Source organism: Lepisma saccharinum, chromosome 7 (genome assembly GCF_977018435.1).
Source record: "Lepisma saccharinum chromosome 7, izLepSacc3.1, whole genome shotgun sequence".
Taxonomy (NCBI): domain Eukaryota; kingdom Metazoa; phylum Arthropoda; class Insecta; order Zygentoma; family Lepismatidae; genus Lepisma; species Lepisma saccharinum.
The window spans coordinates 40,663,354-40,683,330 of record NC_139235.1 but is presented as its reverse complement, the minus strand read 5'-3'; the positions used below and the strand labels follow the sequence as shown (position 1 = coordinate 40,683,330).

The 19,977-nt window shown below is 38.9% G+C and overlaps 1 non-coding gene across 1 annotated transcript; it reads left to right on the top strand.

Annotated features, from left to right (window-relative positions):
• The first annotated feature begins 17,801 nt into the window (after positions 1-17,801).
• Positions 17,802-17,881, top strand: TRNAL-UAG (transfer RNA leucine (anticodon UAG)). Its single transcript has one exon. It is a non-coding gene; the product is annotated as a tRNA-Leu (tRNA).
• The last annotated feature ends 2,096 nt before the right edge of the window (positions 17,882-19,977 follow it).

Genomic DNA, 19,977 nt, shown 5'->3' with positions numbered 1-19,977 from the left:
TTCCATGATAATGATAATTCTATGTTCAGAAAACTATATAACTATAATTTAAATTAATATTATAATAAAGAACTCTAAATGTGAGTTAACCAAAATAAAGAGATAATTTCGTCTGGTAGCCAGTAGAGGCGATTAGGTACCAAAACTGCGGGAGAGGGTGAAGGACAATTTACTTTCTTTCAGTAGACAAGACTTAGCATAGTGCAGGGGCAATAGTGCAAAAAAAAGTGACGAGGACAACTGACCCCACGCCCCCCCTAATCGCCGCCACTGCTGGCAGCCTTGCATCAATGATTGTAGAACTAAAAATACACAATATTGCAGACTTCTGAACCTTGCCTCTCTACACAACAAACACATTCATTTATGCAAGAACAAAATTGGACTTTTACAAATTTGAAAAATCGTCGATGTTATTTTCGTAGCTTTTCGTAAGTTCACATTTAAATATTGATGGGGGCATGGCCCCCGTGGCCCCTCCTCTGGGTACGGGCCTGGACTCTTGCAAAGAACACCCATGCCCACTCCGGGACTCGAACTAGAGAACTCCAATGCCAAGATCGAAAGTAAACCACTTCACCACCGAGCCGGCAGGCTTTCCGACACACACACACACAACACAAACAAACAAGTTGAAACCAGAATTTCTACCACTGTAAAGTTGTCAATATATTTTGTTTCACTAAAAGTTACAAGGAATTTTCAATATTTAGTTTAATAAGGAAAGGCAGAAGAATAAAGCAAACATAGAGATAATGACAAGAGGAAGAAAGGGAAGAAAAGTTAACAAAACTAGAGCAGAAATGAATAAAGTATAAACGTTGGAGTCCTCCTCAGTGGCCGTGCGGTGTAGACACCTTGCTTTGGACGGCAGCTGCGGGACGGCATTGGTTCGATCCCGTGTTCGAAATTTGTTCCTAGTCTGGCTGCAGATCTCCACGCCCCCCTGGTGGCCCGCGTAGGAGGGAGGCCAGCAGTCGGTAGGTAAGCCAGGGCCCAATATTGGTCTGTACTCTGTAGCGCTATAGGGTTTTTTATAAACGTTCAGAACGATATAGGGAAAATAAGTTTTGAGTCTGAATGAAATATTACGATTTTATACAGTGAAAAGGAAAAGAGTGTGATCTTGGTGTTACGTATACGAAGAACAATCTGATTATATTACTATTTCTAAAGAAGCAAGAATCCACAGAACGAATCATTAAAACAACATGGAAAGGCAATACGTGCAAACGTGTGTTTTTAAATTCCGGTAAGCGCAACGCGCTTGTGTTTTGTTCGGCCACGCCTTCTTGCTAGTAGTACTCGTGTCAGCTGTTGGGGATTTAAATGAGACAAGTCTGCCATCTAGTAGCAATGTTTCAAATTACTTGGACCGTGGGCCGCGGTTAGCAGTGTTGCAAGAACACAGGGAAAATTATTAGTTTTGGGGGAAATTATAATGCCACAATGCAAACAAAGTTAGACTGGAAAGGAAACGTTAAAGAATTGTGATGGATGGAAACCAGTCATGCAACTTTGGAAGAAGTGTCGCGTCGAAAATGATAGCGATTATAATTACTTTTGGAACCATTTTCAAATACTCTCTCCGTCAGGACCGCCAAGAAATTCCTGCAGTTCTCTTTTCAGTGAAAGTCACTGGTGTACGCATGAGGAGCTGTTGGGGCTACAGTGATAGTCCCCCCGAAATTGTGAGAAAATCAATATTTTTTTTCAAATGAAAGCAGTAAATACTTTGGAGAACTAAAGTGGTTAATGCGAAAACTCATAGAATGACCCATGATTACAATTTTTGTCTTCGCATTACTTTTAAAGGGAAGGTTAGAAATGGAAATTATTAAATATTTCATTCTGTATCCAGCTCCAGCCCCCTCCGAAAAAAGACTTCTGTTTTGGATGATACATATGCTTGCAAAATACAAATTCTTGAATTTTTCGTTTGTGAATCTGAAGGGTCTCCTTTCTTTCGCCAAAATACTGGAGAATTATGAACGAAGATTTCAAATCCTAAAGAACATACTACCCACTTAAATTCATTTATGACTAAAAATAAAAACTCCGTGGCTCAAAGAGCCCCGTTAAGGACCAAGTTCTACCAAGTGGCTTTTCCCTGGTACTGAGAAATCACATGGAAATGCATGCTTTTATTGAATAGGCATATTTCAAAATAATTGTTTTCTTATGCACTTTTAAAAAATATATAAGTGAAACTCCATTCGTGTTGCATATTTTGCATTCAAGGTTGTTACTTTCTTAAATCAAAAATATAAGGTTCTTCAAATTTGAAACCTGTATGTATGACTATTCAGAGACGAGTCTCCTAAACTAACCTGTAACAACCAAAGACCTTGTGGAGAAAATCAAGGAACTGAGTCGCAGGGGAGTTGGGGTGAATAATTTGTTTTGCTGGATGACAGGACATTGCTGGAACCTTGCAACTTTAGGATAATCTCTTTGTTGATCGTTTCTGTTATTTATTCATGCGATTTTTTTCCTCGAGCTGCAAGATAACTAAAGAAAAATTTCCGATAAGTTCAAATGAATGAAAGTGGACTGACTGCATGTTCAGTCAGAGGAAGGAAGGAGATGAAAATATTGTATGAGGAATAATCCCACATAATTCACACTTAAATGTGCATTTTACATGCAATATTTGAGGTAAAATTACCCGTAGAAAGTTATCTTGTCTAATGAGGGAGGGGCAGGAAGAGATGAATGGATGACTTATCCTTCTGTTCATTTCTGGCATCCTCATGTTGATGGATATGGAGACAAGTGTTGTGTTATGGACTGAAAAATCGTATTTTGTCATGTTTGTTAGAAGGAGATAATACTTATTTACTTACTTTTCCAGCAAAAATAAAGGAGCTATATAAGATTTCTAATAAAAAATATTCTCTCCTATCAGATACATTTTCAAGTACGATATCTCTTCGAGCTAATGTAGCTACAGAGTATATTAATACTGGTTTACAATAAAAATACAAACTAGATATAATATTTATTAGTCTATGACATTTTTTGTGTCTGTCTTTCCTTGTGCTGGGTGGGCGTTTACGGCCTAAATATGTATTCTTGATGAGGAGTTTATCATAGAATTCGTTTCAATAAAGACATTAGGTCTTTTCATTCGTGGGATCTGACTTTCTAGTGCCCTTTTGCAATATTGAGACACAGGTGATAATAGTATTAATAGTTTCCGATGCATTATTTCATAATTCATGTTTTTTCTAGTTGAAGCTGGTAATATAAATAGTCATCGTAATAAAATGTAATAATAATAATCCGTGGTTCGACAGCCCTGGAAGGGCCTTGGCCTATCTCCCGAGTGCCAGTCTCCCTCCCACAATCCTACCTAGAGATGTGGAGTTCTTCAACCGGTAATGGGGTGACGTGGGGTCAGCACGTCCAACCCTCAGCCGTAGCTCCCCAATTTTCTCACGATAGTGGGTTGCCACCGGTTCTATACACAGGCCGAATACCCAGAGACTGAACATAGGTGGACTCGAACCCATGCCGTTCCGCAATCGGGATCCAAAGCACAATTAAAATTATAAAATAATAATACAAATGACGAAAAACAAATGTTTCGAAGAGCTTCATTTTCTTGCAAAAGATGACATTGGGAGAATATATATATTTTTTAAATATCAGAAAAAATAAAAATTACTTACCGAAGTGAAATTCTTCTATTCGCATACCGGACTCCCTGATGGCACAGTGGTAACGTAATCAAATTTTCTCGAATCGGATTGGATACCCGGTAGAGACAAGAATTCCACTTTAAACTGTAGATCTAGTCCCGATTAGCCTCTCTGTGCATAAAGTGGACTAAAGATATCCTATTCGCATGTGCTTTGCAGAATGCATCGACCATCTACTGTACTTCCAAGAGTTGACATTCCTCCTCCTCAATAGCAAGAACAGCCAAATAAGACAATATGGCATCCAGAATTATTTTGCGAGCAAGGTCCTTTCACACCCTGCACTGGAATCTGGGATTGTTACAGAGATTGCATATAGTTTGTGAACCTCGTGAAATGGCAGTTTATACTTTTATAGAAAATCGTCGAAAGTGCTCTATTTTATTCCACCTGAAGAGTTTGGGCAAAATCTGCACTTCAACTTTCAGGTCAATGAAATCATAGGAATAAAAATTTGCAAAAGGTACAGCTATCTCATAATTCAAGAAATATTCTGATTCTGGTTAGAAAGCGCTCATGCTTTTCAAAACAAAATTTTGTACTAAACGCCTGTCAAGGTGAGGAATGAATCTGTCCACGATGACAAGGGAAAATGTGATGAAGTCCACTCTCACTATATGGCCATTGTTTGATTCATTCATTCATTCATTCATTCATTTGCTTTATTTGACTTCGCTTCTTGTGTAACTTTTGGCTAATTTGCGAAGATGAGGATGAGTGATGATATGATGAAATTGATGAATGGACACACAAACATTCATGCCCAGGCCAGGATTCGAACCCAGGACCATTGCGTTGTAGCGTCATTGCTTGAAGTGGAAGGAACGTTCTCTGTGATGAGATATTTCATAAACTTCTAATGGATTTTTCTTTTCCTTTTCTCGACTACTTTCTTCACAGAAGCTCGCAGTGAGAATTGTCTTCTCTTCTATCTTCAGTTCGTCAATAAGGTAAGGTGCAAGTAACTTACCTTGTCCTTACTCTGACGATAATCTGAAACGCTCCTTGTCTGAACCAGCAGTTTATTTAATAACCAGAAAATATAAACGAAGCGAAAGTCTATTTGGTAATGAAGACTAGGGATGGCCATTTTCGAAAAAAAATGTTTTTCGATTTTCGAGAATAAAATTTTCTGATTTTAGCTTTTTCGAAAAAAGAACCGGTTTTTTGTATTTCGAAAAAAAATCGTGCTTTCATTTCTCGTTTTCGAAAAAATGATTTTTCGATTTTGATTTTTCGAAAAATAAAAAGTGGCCATCCCTCATGTAGACATCCTGCTTCACTTCTGTGAGAAACAGTCCCCATTGGCAACTTGGAAAGAAACACTACAATATCGCTTAATGTATTTTTTACCGTAAGGGACGCCTGCAACTGGCACAGACGTTTTAACTTTGACGTTGAACCTGTCATCTCATCTTGTAGTGACACAATCTGCGCGTGGACGCTACACATTTTCAAGCGTTGGAGTGGAGTATTCATTGTCTTCCATGTGATCACTATGGTTGATGCAGTGTACTTACCAGCACGTACAGATCTAAAGGAACTTCATCTTGAAGTCGACTTTGCACACATCTCACTCTACCAGTCATAACACCAGCTCCATCGTATGTTTGTGTTTGTGCTGCACAGAGGTGCACCCACGAATTTTCTATGGGAGGGGTTTAACCAAATGAAAGGCGAGACAAGTAGAAAGTAATAAAAGCGTGGTTCTTATTCTCAAGCAACAATTTTGGTGCAGGATGAATTCGTATCGTACCCAAGGCGTTGGGAAGAAGCGACAAGTCTTCTGTTATTCTTAACCTAACAGGAAGGAGACAAAAGAATGCTTAATAAGTAATTACGCAAACGTTAGGGGGACAGTTGGCGAGTGAACGAGTTGGAGTGAGGATGAGTGATTGAGAGAGCAAGGAAGTTGATTATTGAACAGTGGTGCGTGTGCAAAGTGAATTCAATTGAGATTATTGAGAAAACAGTCTGCGGAACTAACCTTCATCCAAACGTGAGGCAAGTAAGAGCCTTTACCTAATAGTGTTAATATAGTTTCGGTCATGGAGAGTAAAAAACCAATTTATTGTATGTACCTGTCAATTCTAGCCATTCTTCTCGAGTGCAACCTCTCGTATATCCCACATTTAGGCCAAGTGAGTGATGACTTCTGGGAGATGATTAGCTACATCACGCCGGAGACAATTCAGGGTCCCTGGTTCGACCCCGACGCAATATTAACATTGCGTTACGAATTGAAAGTCCTACAAAACTGTGCAACGATTGATAAATGCTGTTGTGTGATTTCAAACAGTGGTTCCTACAGGCGCGTATATTCTAGGCCAACTAGGCTAGCTAGGCTATCTCCGAAGCCCAGATAAAATACAGGAAATAATCGACTAGCAAATGTGACTGATGCTTCACTCTCAAATAACGACCGCGGGGAAAAATGATAGTGTATGGGCGCCTTTACTTTAGACCATCACCAGCACAGACTAGATGACCAGGCTTCATCCTGCATATTCTTTCTTCCAACCACCGCCTGAGGCGGCAGGGCTTATGTCCACGTATGTTGCTAAGTACGCTATTATTTAATTTTTTTTCTGAAATCTATAACACATCCTCTTTCCTACATTAAATAATATTTAATTGATTTGGTTTATTTTACTTCGCTTTTCTGCCACTTTTGACTAATCGCGAATATCGGGTTGAATGATGATGTGATGAAATGGACAATGGACACTCACAAACACCAATGTCCAAGCCAGGATTCGAACCCGGGCCCCCTGGCTTCGTAGCGCGATGTGCTAACCACTCCGCCACAGCGGCCGGCGCATTATATAATATAATAAAGATGTTACACTTCTCATAATATGCATACATTTTCTCACATTTACGATTTTTTTTCTGCAACATTTTTTTAAAGCAAAAAAAACGTAATAAAAGTTACTGAAAATATTTCCAATACATATAGGAGAATACAGAAATAATTACAGAAAAATAACCATACAAATAGTTCTTGGGATTTAAATCGTCAGTAAATATGAAATACGAAGCGGAATCCTCCTAAAAAATAGTACTCAATATATGCATATAAGTATTCAATGCTATTTTCAAGAGTTTTAACAAAAGCGCCACATAATTCGACACGATCCAAGTAAAATTCAGGAACAAAGAAAACATGACATCTGGCGGATGGAATTCGAAAAAGGTGTTTGCAACATACGCGCCCGTCGCTCGTCTGCAAAGGGTTTAAATTATTTTTCTTTGGTAGTATGAAAAAGGATATTATTGAAGGATTCCCCTTTAATTAGACCTCGCCGATGGCAAAGTGATAGCGTCGTCGCCTTGTAATCAAGGGAGACACATAGTGGTTCGGATCCCACTTTAAACTGTAGGTCCAGTCCCAATTAGCCTTACTGTGCATAAAGTGGACTTAAAACACCAAAAGAATCAATTAAAACCCCTTTAATTAGAATATAACGATATCGTAATATTTGGTTTTTCTAAATTTAGAGGGCCTGGCACCTCTGCACTGCTAAATCTGTCATAATGTGTAACTTTTAGATTATTTTAGACCTGACCTGAACTTATGAAAATGGAAATGCAAATTCTTTCCCGATGTTTTTTATGATTGTTATTTATATTTTTATATTTTGTTACATTGCCTATTAATGTCCTGTTGTATCATACAGTCTCAAAGATATTTTTTTTCGGAAATATATCTGTAATATAATGAAATAACAGTTTGTGTGCTCCTAGTCACACGTATATAATAATAAACAGGCCAGGATGTAGGTGGAGGGAGGGGAGGGGCTTAGGGGATTTCGGCCTCTCATTTGCAAAGGCGCCTCCACCACGGCATCGGGAGGGAGTCGAACCTGTCCGTCGACCCTCGCCTGGACATTAGCATCGTTCATTTCAAGTTACCAAAAACCAGAAGGCTTGTTATTTTTAATGTTAATGAAATAAATAAATTTCAATTAGTTAGTATTCGAACAGAATAAAGTAAAAACTAAGTTATATCGAAACAATACAGTGTAAATGTAGAAACCAGGTTATGCTTTCACATCGACCATTTAATCAATGCTTCTAGTTCTCAATAGGAGTGTGCGGCATCCCGAAAAGTCGGGACCGGGACCGGGATCGGTAAAAAAAATTCCCGTCCCGATCCCAAGTTCGGGAAATGAATTCCCGACCTTTCGGGATCCCGAGCACTCGGGGAATACCGAATGTTAATTTTAAAAAGTCGTTAATTCTCGACGTTTTCTGCATTGTAAATGTTTGGAACTTATCGGAAATAGTTAGTTTTTGTACCAGAAATGCAAAAACAATCACTTAAAGTGAAAATGACGTGTAGAATTCGAGATTTCCAGGGCTTCTGGAAATTTCGAACATTTCCCGTCCCGAATGTCGGGATTTAAAAAATTTCCCGTCCTGATCCAAAAAATTCTGTTCCGCACACCCCTAGTTCTCAAAACAAGACCAAAAAAAATCGTGTTTTATTTGAGAGGTAACAAAACATAAAGTTTATGAGTAAAATTTCCCATTAACAGTTAAAGTTGTTTTTTTTTATTTAGCGAAGTGTGTAAAAGTTAATACAAAATAGAATTCCTATGTATTGCAGTACACTAAGTGTATGAAGTGTCAAAAAATAAGAAATACAGTTGTGCTGAATTTTCACTTAACTGGTGGATCAAGTTGCAAAGTTTTCTCAAGAAAATAATAATAATAATAAATTTGGAATGAAATTAGTTTATTTTTATTAGTTTATAATTATAATCGTAATCACCATGATAATACTTTTTGTTGGTATTATTACTAGAGGAAAAGGTTTAAATATGGGGCCCCCTTCTTATGTTGTCATTTTCGGAGGAAAAAATTTATATTTCAAGCACCTGCCTTTAAAATGCATATCTGTGAAATATATACTTAAATGTAATAGCATGCTGAAGTATGGAAGGTCTCCATTTTTTAAAAAAAAAGAAAAAGAAGCAATTTCCAAAAAATTGTAAAATGATGTATTTCAAAATTGTGGTCTAAATATGGGCTGCTAGTGGCAATATCACAAAAAGCAATTATATTTTTTTAAAAAACAGTCATTTATCGCTAAAACATTATAAAATTCATATTTATGAAGAATCCGTTGTTTTGAAAATCACGCGGAATGGGAAAAATCGAAATTAAGAAAAACATCCAAATATTTGTTGAAAATGTGATCTGATCATTAGACATCATGTCATAGACCATATTTAGATCATCACGCTATTTTTCTTCTTCAATTTATTTTCGCTCTCTGTGGTACATATTTCACAAACAAATCATGGCATTATAAAAGCCCACATTTGTTTTATGTACCACTAATATCATAGCATATACAAACCAGATGAGAATTGAGAAAACGCTGAGTTAAAACATACCTGCAAAAAGTTCTCGGAGGTCGCAATTCTATAACAGCGTCCAAGGCCGAAACTAACCACCACTTTCTCTTGCGAATTGGCGTCGCAACTTTTGTCCTTGTCACATAACCAGTTCCAATTGCCTCTGCCAGGCTGCAGCACCCGGGAGCGCTGATAATTCCAAAACCCATATTTAAACCTTCGCCCATATTTAGACCTTCTCCTCTACTATTGAAGACTTATCTATGGTCTGAGCCCTCTAGAAAAATTTCTGATGAAGTCCATCCATGGCCTCAATACTTTAAATTGGACTACAGAAATGAAAGAAATAAGTGTGTGGCAACAAATATAGGGACCACCTGACCTAATAGTTATAACTGAAAGTGTGTATAGGGGCTGTGACGTGCCAAAAAGGGTTTTGGTTACTAATCGCCACACCCTTTTATCCCAGAATCACAAAAAAATCAAATGAAGGAAAAGATGACAAAATATAGGATAACTTTGAAAAAGAAGGCACATCCTCATTTATGAAAATTCTGGACACTTTACTGATGGGTGCTTACGATGTTCCCAATCCGGGTCCCCCCCCCCTGTGTATAGAACCGGTGGCAACGCACCATCGTGAGGAAACTGGGGAGCTAGGAGTGAGTAGCTTAATCCGGTCTCGGAAATCTATAACGGCTGAGGGTTCGACGTGCTGACCCCACGTCACCCCATTAACGGTTGAAGATATCCTCACCTCTAGGTAGGAATGTGGGAGGGAGACTGGCAGTCGGGAGATCGGCCTAAGCCCTTCAAGGGCTGTCGAGCCACGGATTATTATTAGGGCTGACCCGATACCGATGTATTGCTATCGGTATCGTTAGTGTCGGTTGATATTTTCGCACCGATACTAGCCGATACCATTGTTTTTGAGTCACTAGAAGCGCGCCAAAACCAAAATTTGTTCCTTTTCAAAGTTTCGTTCACCTTTTCCAACTTACCTTTTGTTTTGAAAAGAAAATAGTTGTGCATTTGTTAAATGGACCTGTACTCAAGTTTCCGTGAACAGCAAGTACGTAAGACAAAGATCCAAGTCAGGTCCATTATTCCTTACACACTCTTTCAAATCTCAACTAACTGCAATGAAGTTCAAGAATTATTAAAATCTGTTTCAAGTTCCAAAGCTACCACTCCTAATGATATTCCTGCGATATTTCTGAAACATTTAGCCCATATTTTATCCAAACCAATAACCACAATCTTTAATAAATGCTTCTCCGAAGGTGTGTTTCCTTGTACATGGAAGCAAGCAAATATAGTCCCTATCCTCAAACACGGAAACAAAACTCATGTCACTTCCTATCGGCCGATTTCCTTACTTCCTGCACTTGCACTGCTAGCTGAAAAAATCATTTCTAATCGTATCCTTGCACATGTTTCTCCGTTTCTCTCTCCCACTCAACACGGTTTTCTCCCTCATGCTTCCTGTGACACAAACCTTGCTTGCTTGCTTACCAAAGCAGTTAACTGCCTGAATGCCAAGCAAGACATGGATGTCGTATACTTAGACTTTTCCAAAGCCTTTGACTCTATCTCTCACACGCAACTCATCCACAAATTATCGAATAGATTCAATATTCACGGAGCTCTTCTTAAACTACTTTCATCTTACTTGCACAATAGAAAGCAAAAGGTTATCGTATCTGGTTGCTCTTCGTCGTGGCTCCCTGTAGTTTCCGGTGTGCCCCAAGGAAGTTCTCTGGGGCCCCTGTGTTTCTCTCTCTTCATGGATGACATTCACGAATATATTTCTTCCGAATGTTCAGTATTATTGTATGCTGACGACTGCAAATTATTCCGAAACATTACCTCACTTCAGGACACATGTTACATCCAAGACAATCTCAAACACATTGAACGCTGGTGTCAAGACTGGAATCTCAAATTAAATCCGGATAAATCTGTTGTCATGAGGTTTACCCTAAAATCCAATAACACAGTGCCATCCTACAAGTTATGCAACCAGGTTATTCCGTTCGTACGACAGCACAAGGATCTTGGTGTCATTTTTGATAGCAAACTGACTTTCAACCATCACATAGACTACATAACTTCGAAAGCGATGAAAACACTTGGACTAATTTACAGATTTACAGACATAACTCACGTTTCTGCCCTCAAAACCTACTTTACAATGTGTGTTGTTCCTATTCTTGAATATGGTTCCTGTATTTGGTCAATGGTATGTGAAAGCAATTTAAAGAAAACAAACAAAGTAGTAAGTCTTCGTCAGAATAGTCAAACACAGATGCCCAGCCCTTGCAAACTTTTCCAAACAAGAAATTCTATCCACTCTACAAATTCATGACCTTTCTCTTCGCCGTCAACTCTCAGATTTAACACTACTCTTCAGAATCATTAATGGACAACTTTTCACCAGCGAACTCTTGCCACTTCTTAATATCAGAATCCCACGTCCCAACAGTAAATGCAACAACTTCTTTTATATTAAATCTTCAAGGCTATCCTTAGAACAAAGATCACTTCTCTACAGGCTACAAACCATTTACAACTCATTAAAAGACGCTCCAGGCTTCCATTTATCAAAGGAGACTTACAGAACGGCGTGCATAAAGCAGCTGAAGTATAAATAATATTATTTTTGATCTAGTTGTTATTATTCTTGTTATATATGTATACGTGTGTGTATGTGTCAATCTTATTATTTTGTTTATTTCTTTTCCGGTTGATATCCTGATGTAAAATGGATTTTTCTGTATTCAGGACTTTTTAAATAAATAAATAAATAAATAAATACGCAGATCAAACTCACGTACAAATCAAAACGTGAAATTATCCCCATAGGAGGTTGCTGCTTCTGTCTAGTTCTCTTCGAAGTCTACCAGGCTTCAATGAGGTCCCGAAAGCCAACGATGATCCTTCCACTTTCTTTGGTGTTTGCGGACATCCCTCTCTTTAGTGACCTCCCGCAGTCAAAAGGGCCCATGGAAGTGGTGGACGTGTCTCGGACATATCACATAGCATTTTCCTGGAAAATGACTTTAGACTTTTGTGTGTCCCGACCTGATAACTGGGTTTCAGCACAGGAAGCGTGGCAGGGGAATACTTTTCTTTGAACGACAGATTATGGCATTAGTTTCTGGATAGTGTAGTGATGGGTTTGGATTTTCTTCCACGCCAAGCGATAGAACTATGCAGTTTTTAAATGTATTTTAGAAATCATTTGTCGAAAGTATATATCAAATGCAAATCACGTCGGAATATCACTACTGAAGTCAATCGCCTGATATAAATGCAAGAGACTGGTAAGTTTTCATTCTCTCGTTACATTTCGTTTACTCTAATTTGTATTGTCTTTGTTAAAGGACAAAAGATACGAGATTGGTTTGACATTACAGCCATAGGCGTGCGCTGACCCTTTGATTAGGAGGGGGGGGGGGGCAAAAGTTCAGTCTGCAAAGAAAAAGCTATTTGATCTCGCTGTTTTAGTGTATTGTTGGGTACAGCAAAGGGGCGTATATAGAGTGCGTCCGGACCGCCAAAAATCACTGTATTAGAAGAAATCAAACTTCCGTGACACCAATGTTCCTTGCCCCCTCCTTTATTTCCCCTCTCTGTGGATATAAAAATGAATACAGCAGATTGAAAACAACTACACATAATTTATTCATTTCCAACAGTGAAGGGTTCGATACCCGGTGGAGGCACATTGTGGTTCGGATCCCACTTTAAACTGTAGGTCCAGTCCCGATTAGCCTTACTGTGCATAAAGTAAACTTAAAACACCAAATCAATCAATCAACCAACCAACAGTGACGGCGATTAGGGGGGCGTGGGGGCAGTTGCCCCCACATTTTTTGCCACTTCTTGCCGCCGCACTATGGCCTCAATGCTAACTAAGCCTTGTCTACAAAGAAAAAATAAACTGTCCTTGCCCCTTCCCCGCTTTTCTCAAGCAATTGCCGCTGCTGATTTCCAATGTATGGGCAATTTATTCTGTAAACCCATAGAGGTAACACAACTAACGAATAAAGTGTGTAAGAGGGTTAATAGGAAATTTGCTAGAGAACAAAGTTGGATAGTTCAATTTCATAGGAAATAATGCACTTTCCTCTTACCTCCGTAGCTTCTTGGAACTTTCATAGGCTTGGAAATACTTAATTTTTTAAAGAGTATAATATTTTTTTCTCCACACCTCGAAGTAGGATTTTGGGAGGGATACTGGCAGCCGGGAGGTAGGCCCAGGCCCATTCGAGGGCTGTCGAGCCATGGGTTATTATTATTATAGCATTTTCTAATAACTGTGATAATTAGGGCTCGGAAATTGAGGAAAACTCATTTTTTTCCCTAGTGTCCGAAGACGAGGCCCAATATAATATATGTTCATTTTGGGTTTTTGTAGGCCAGAAAAAGGTGGGTTTTATTTGTCCTTTTTTTGGCTTATTGGTCCTTTTTTTTAGCCTTTTTTAAGTTCTTAACGTTTTTTTTTCCACCTTCATTCGACTACGTTTTTACTGCCCATTCTCAATTCGAATCATCATCAGTTCACCACCTCTTAAACATCCTTTCTGTAGTAAAGAAATAAAGAAAGAAAGAAATGTATTTGAACCATCCCTGAAACGAGAGAAAAACATTTTTGGACGACTGAAGCAGGTACGGTACGTACAAGGTCCTTTAACCGTAACTTGTCTGGAAGTTCTCGCTGTAAGTGGCAACTCTCTGTTGTTTTGAAGCTTTCATTTTTTTCGCAGTGTGTGTTCCATACCACCAGAATTTTGTATTTTTTATTCATTAAATATGTAATTAAAATTGAAGTTATTAATTAATTTGGATCACATTTATACGTCCTTTTTTCCGTTTTAGGTCCTTTTTTGATATTTTTATAGGTCTTCAACTTCCGAGCCCTAGTGATAAGATTCCTCTACACTAGATTTCTAAGTGGGAGTATTAGGTGGGACACTGCCCCCTCTTGCCCCCCCCCCCCCCCGTGCGCACGCCTAGCAGCTTTACTGTTAGTTTTAGACATCGTGTCCGGGGCTGGTAAATCGACAATTATTCTTGTGTTCACGGATGATTTATTGTTAATTTGGGAAGAGTGATCCCTTAGGGTAAAAACACAGTGGGGCACAAGGACCCTTGCTCATCGAACGGAGACCGGTCAAGCCATAAAAATGTCAGGATATAATGAATGAACCAGATGTCGGACCAGATGTCCCCATTATTTCCGTTGAGCGGAACTCTGTCAAAAGAAACTGGGAAAAAGAGGAGGGTGTCTTCCAGGAAGGGGAGGAGTGACCTTGAGTGGACCCATCACAGAACCTTCCACTTGAAAAAAGGGACCCAAAATCAAACCGTGTTTGATCCTGGGAATATCTTGCGATGAGCGGGGCTCCACTATGTTTTCCCCCATTTAACTCCTGCGAGATTCAGGCAATTAGCGATGAGGGATATGCTTCACTGTGTTTTTACCTTTTAGAGGAGGTTGAAGAGGCCTGATCTCATTTTTCAACATTGGGGGGAGAGGGGGACGACGACTATACGATTGCCTCGTACTTATAGCTTCACTTAATATTTCTCTAATATTTGAAACATCTGATCGATTTTTCACTGATCTAAAAAGAAAGACTGTAAAGTTAAGATGCATCGTATCGTTGCAATAGGGCATCGTTTGGTGGGTTAATTTACTCATCGCGCCTCGTCAGAAATGCTTACGTATGAAATGTAATAATTAAAGTGCGGATCAATATGCACTAAAAAAATGGAAAATATGCATGCATCTATGCACTAAAAACAAGTAAAATATGCACTCAAATATGCAAATTATGCACTAAAGGAAAAATATAGGCACAAAAAATTTCCTCGAAATACATTTATTTTTCAAAGTACTACACACACATAACCCATAACCCACAGCGCTACAGCCCTTGAAGGGCCTTGGCTTACCTACCGACTGCTGGTCTCCCTCCCACACTGTTCCGCCGTCACCTGTTATAGCGTGGAGGTCTCAGACCAGTGTTGGGGTGACGGGTGATCAGCCCGACGAACCCCCAGCCGTTATTGTAGGTCTTTTTGACCAGGTTACGCTCACTCACTCGGAGCTTCCCAATTTCCTCACGATGGTGGGTTGCCACCGGCCCTATACGTAGGCCGAATAAATTCCGACCAGAGCCGGATTCGAACCTACGCCGTCCCGCAGCGAACGATCTCAAGACGAGGGAACGCCTTAGTGACCATTGAAGGTAAAGACGAAGTAACAACAGCTTGCATGTCAAGTAAGGTTGAAAAATCTTGTATTAAATTGAATTTACTACTTCCAGTTGTTAAACACAATGTAACGAAAATCGATAAGTAGTGTTGAATTTATGTAAAATGCAGTGCATTACAACATATCTCTCTAAATTGGTTAGAGTGAAATTTTTCCGTTTATCAGTTAGTATATCCTTGTATGAAGAAAAGGTGCGCTCCACACTACAACTTGTCACTGGACAATATTTCAATGCAGTTATGTCCTCTGGTGTGAGATCTTGTTATAGTTCTGTTGATTCTCCTTGTAGCACAGCTTTCACTTTGCACAAAAAATTCAAACCTGGGTTCTTGGAAGTCTCTTCATCCGCATTTTCTGCAATAATTATCGAAGGGAGGGATGCAAAGTGTGCATTCACGAAAGCCAATTGACTTTGCACAGTTTCTTTCTGGCATGCACTTTGTGGATCGAGTGCGAGCAGTACCTGAAATATAAAATACGTATGTATTAACACCGACAGTATTCTACCTTTTTCTCGCAAATACTTTGCGAGGAAGCTGCAAAATTCAGGATTGGTCAACTGGAATGTTACCTGCTATCAGCGCTTTGCACAGGTCACCGGCGAAACCATCTTCACTTGTTTTTTGTTTATCAAGTACAGTTTCTATTGTTTGCTGTTTGCAGGTCTTGCTAGAATTTCTTAGGTGAATGACAGTCTTCGTGTGCTGAACTCATGGGCGTCCGGAAGGGGGGGCAAGGGGGGCCGTGCCCCCCCCCCCCGGAAAACGAAAGTCAACCAAAAATTACATATTTCACTCATATAATTTAATTTCAGCCACAATAATGTGGGTTAATTATTGCATGAACATGATAAATTCAAATTTAAGCAATGTTTTTTGAGGGATGAACACTATTATTGGGGAAAATATGCCGTGTTGGCCCCCCTGGAAAAAATACTTTCCTTGCCCCTCCCTGGAAAAAATCCTGCGGACGTCCATGGCTAAACTACTTGATGTTTTTTTGTCACATGGTATCTGAAACAATACAAAATATTTTAATAACTTCTGGATTCACACTGTTGCGGTTCACTAAAAACAAAGAGACCAAGTTGAGTATAAAAAAGAAAAAATATTATACTTACTTCCTTATAGCATACTCTGCAGAAAATCGCTCTCCCGTCCGTTTGTAAAGTAGGCTCTCCTATAATCCACTGTTTCAGTAAAACAATCTTCGATGATTTTTCCTTCGACATCTTCACACAATGCAAACTACACTAATCCAAGGGAGTACAGACTGTTTACGAGCAAAAATCACCGTTGCCTTATATAGGCCAAGGAAGAAGGCCGGGGGAAGAGATGCACGTGTTCTCTGTGACATTGCCAGGTATGCACGAGGGAGGGGGGACCGTCAGCCCTGCAGCGCATAAACATAGGTTTTCGAACACCTGTGCTTGAAAATTTTACTCTCAGAAACACTCCACAGACGAAACATTAACCAAGTAAACAAATATATTTTTTAAATATGCGCTTACGCAGTAAATATGCACGAACACCTTAAATATGCATTTATATGCACTATAAAACCCCCCCTAATTCGGTTCGGAATGTTCTGAAACAACTTTAGAACCCGGTTGCATATTAATTAGAGGACCGGAATAAAATATGCAAAATCCGCACTCTAGTAATAATAATAATTACACACACACATATACACCCCGCAACACACACATATATATATAGCCTTTGTTATTTTAAATTGGAATTATACAAATATCGGTATCGGCGGGTATCGATTATGGTATCGGTATCGCTTTAAAGTGGTATCGGTTCAGCCCTAATTATTATTATTATTTATTTCATAAGCACAATGATATTATTAATATTTTTAATGATTACCACAATGATATTAATAATGATAATAATAGGCCTAAGCATTTATTATCATCCTTAAAATACATTTCGAAACAATTAGAATTCTACAATATTTCAAGGATGTGTATTTGTCCTGACCTGACTGACTTCAAAAGATATCGATGTCTCTTGTTTTCCACATTTGTTTTATATAAAGTCTAGTAGGAGGATGACATTTTAAACATAAAATAAGTGTTGATAGTTGCACATATATATAATAATAATATATACAACATTGTTTATAGAAAATATTAAAACAGCTGGTTCTAGTGCCACAATAGGTGTCCACATCACAAGATGTAATAGATATCTGTAAATCTTGCTTTAAAATACGATGATCAAGAGTCCTGAAGATAGATTTTGTGTTGAGTTATGAATATCACACATCATATTGTAAAAACAAGCACGTACACTTCAGCATATGTGCAATAATTACACATTTAGTTGGCAAAGTGCTGGAACGGACCAGCAGACGACTGAGTTAACCAGCGCGGTTCAGCACGGCACGGTATTCAAGCTTCGGCAATCCCGTTTCTACACTAACAGCTGATCGTAAGGTAGCGTGGCCGAGCGGTCTAAGGCGCTGGTTTTAGGCACCAGTCCGAAAGGGCGTGGGTTCGAATCCCACCGCTGCCAAATATGTTTTTTACAGAACGTGTAGAATAATTGCAAATTTCCGTGGAAATAAATATAAAAAGCGTAGTTTTGCCTTATCTCTCGAAATTTGGTTATTATAAAAAAATATGTAAATCTATACAAGAATTTGCCAATTTCTTATTACTTTCAATCGATATAGTTCATATTCTGCACCTCCAGGATTCCGAAAATATTTATTGTGTTATGTCCCCGATCTATAGACTTATGTAATGTTCTGTTTAACAAAAAGTGCAGCCGGGATTGAATTGGCGCCAGGTGGTACGAGAGGGTCTTATGCACCCCCTTCTTCTGTACTCCACGAGAAAAAGTAGATTTTAAAACTAATACTTGCAAAACTTTATTTTATTTCTTAGTTAATACATATTTGCTGTAGAAAAGTAAGTAGACTACATTAGAAAAAATACCGAAGAATATAATTATTGTAATTTTGTTTATTTATGATCGTTCGGAGAGAGAGAGAGGGAGGAATATAGAAGAGAAACAAGAATAATGTGTGCATGAAAAAAAAGAAAGAATGAAAAACAGATGAATACATTGAATGGATTAATGAATTAATGAAGAAAAAAGAACTTGCGTATCAAACAGACAATTAAAAATATTTGATTAAGGTAGGAGAATTAAAATGGTTTGAAATAGCTTATTAGGAAAACATGCTTGGAAAATTTGACATTATCACCATGGCGTTTCTGAATCTGAGATTGTTGCAGTATTTTGACTCTTGAAATCAAATTTTTGCTTCTCTTTCCAATATACAGGGTTTTCGTAAATGATTGTCGGGGTTACAAACAAGCACTGTATTTTACATAATGAAGATAGATGCATGCAATTTTTTGCAAAATGTTAGAAAACTCACCAAGTTTTTATGACAAAGTCACAAATGTTCCATGTGGTCGCCTCGCGATCTCCTGCAGATATCTAAGCGATAGTCCATTTCCTGCCACACTCAGGATAGCATATCACGTGTAACACTGTTGATGGAATTCGTGATGCATGTTTTTTTCAGTTCCTCAATGGTAGTGGGTAATGGGAAACTATATCTTTTACGTATCCCCAGAGGAAAAAATTGCAAGGGGAAAGGTCAGGTGAACGAGGCGGCCATGATGAAAGGTTTTCATCCTCATCACTCCGCCCAATCCAACGTTGTGGTAATTTTGTGTTGAGCAATGATCGCACTTCATAGAGGAAGTGAGGTGGGGCTACATCCAATTGCATGATGAAGGTGTTGGAATCTTCTTCCACTTGAGGATAGCCACTCATTAAACATATCCAGGAATGCCAATCCCGTAACCGTTTTCTCCATGAAGAAGAATGGACCGTGCACCTTTTCTCGTGACACAGCACAAAAAACATTCACTTTAGGCGAGTCCCGAACAAACTCAACAAACTGATAATGATTTTCCGTTCCCCGTATGCGCACATTGTGTGTGTTTACTTTTCCACTTAGGTGGAATGTCGTCTCGTCAGTGGAAACGAAATTCCCGATGAAATTGTCATCGTCAGACATGAGATTTTGCATATCGCTGGCGAACGTTTCCCGTACACGACTGGCGTTACGTGTTGGCTTTTGATGCAGACTTAGGCGGTATGGTTTCATGTTTAGCCGTTTTCGTAGAACACTCCATAATGTTGTCTTCGGAATGTTTAATTCCTTGGATCCAGCAGGAATCGATTTCTTCGGGCTCCGTAGATGGGTTTCACGAACTCGCTCCACATCATGTTCCGACACTGATGGTCGACCACTGCTTTTTCCTTTGCAAATGCAACCTTTTTCTTTGAACTGTGCATACGACCTTCTAATCGAATTGTCTGACGGTGCATCTTTCCGATATCACGCACGAAAATGTCATTGCACAACTGTAACGGACCTCGTTGCGTGATATTCAAGGACACAGAACACTTTCTTACTAATAATATCCGCCATTTTGGAAAACTGCCGCCTGGCGGCAGAATCGGGAGACAGAGGTCTATGAAACAAATAAGGAACAAAACTTGTTGAGTTTCTCAACAATATCGTGCATTTGTGTTCACCGTGTCATTCGCCCAGATCGAATACAACAATGAGGAAACCCCGACAA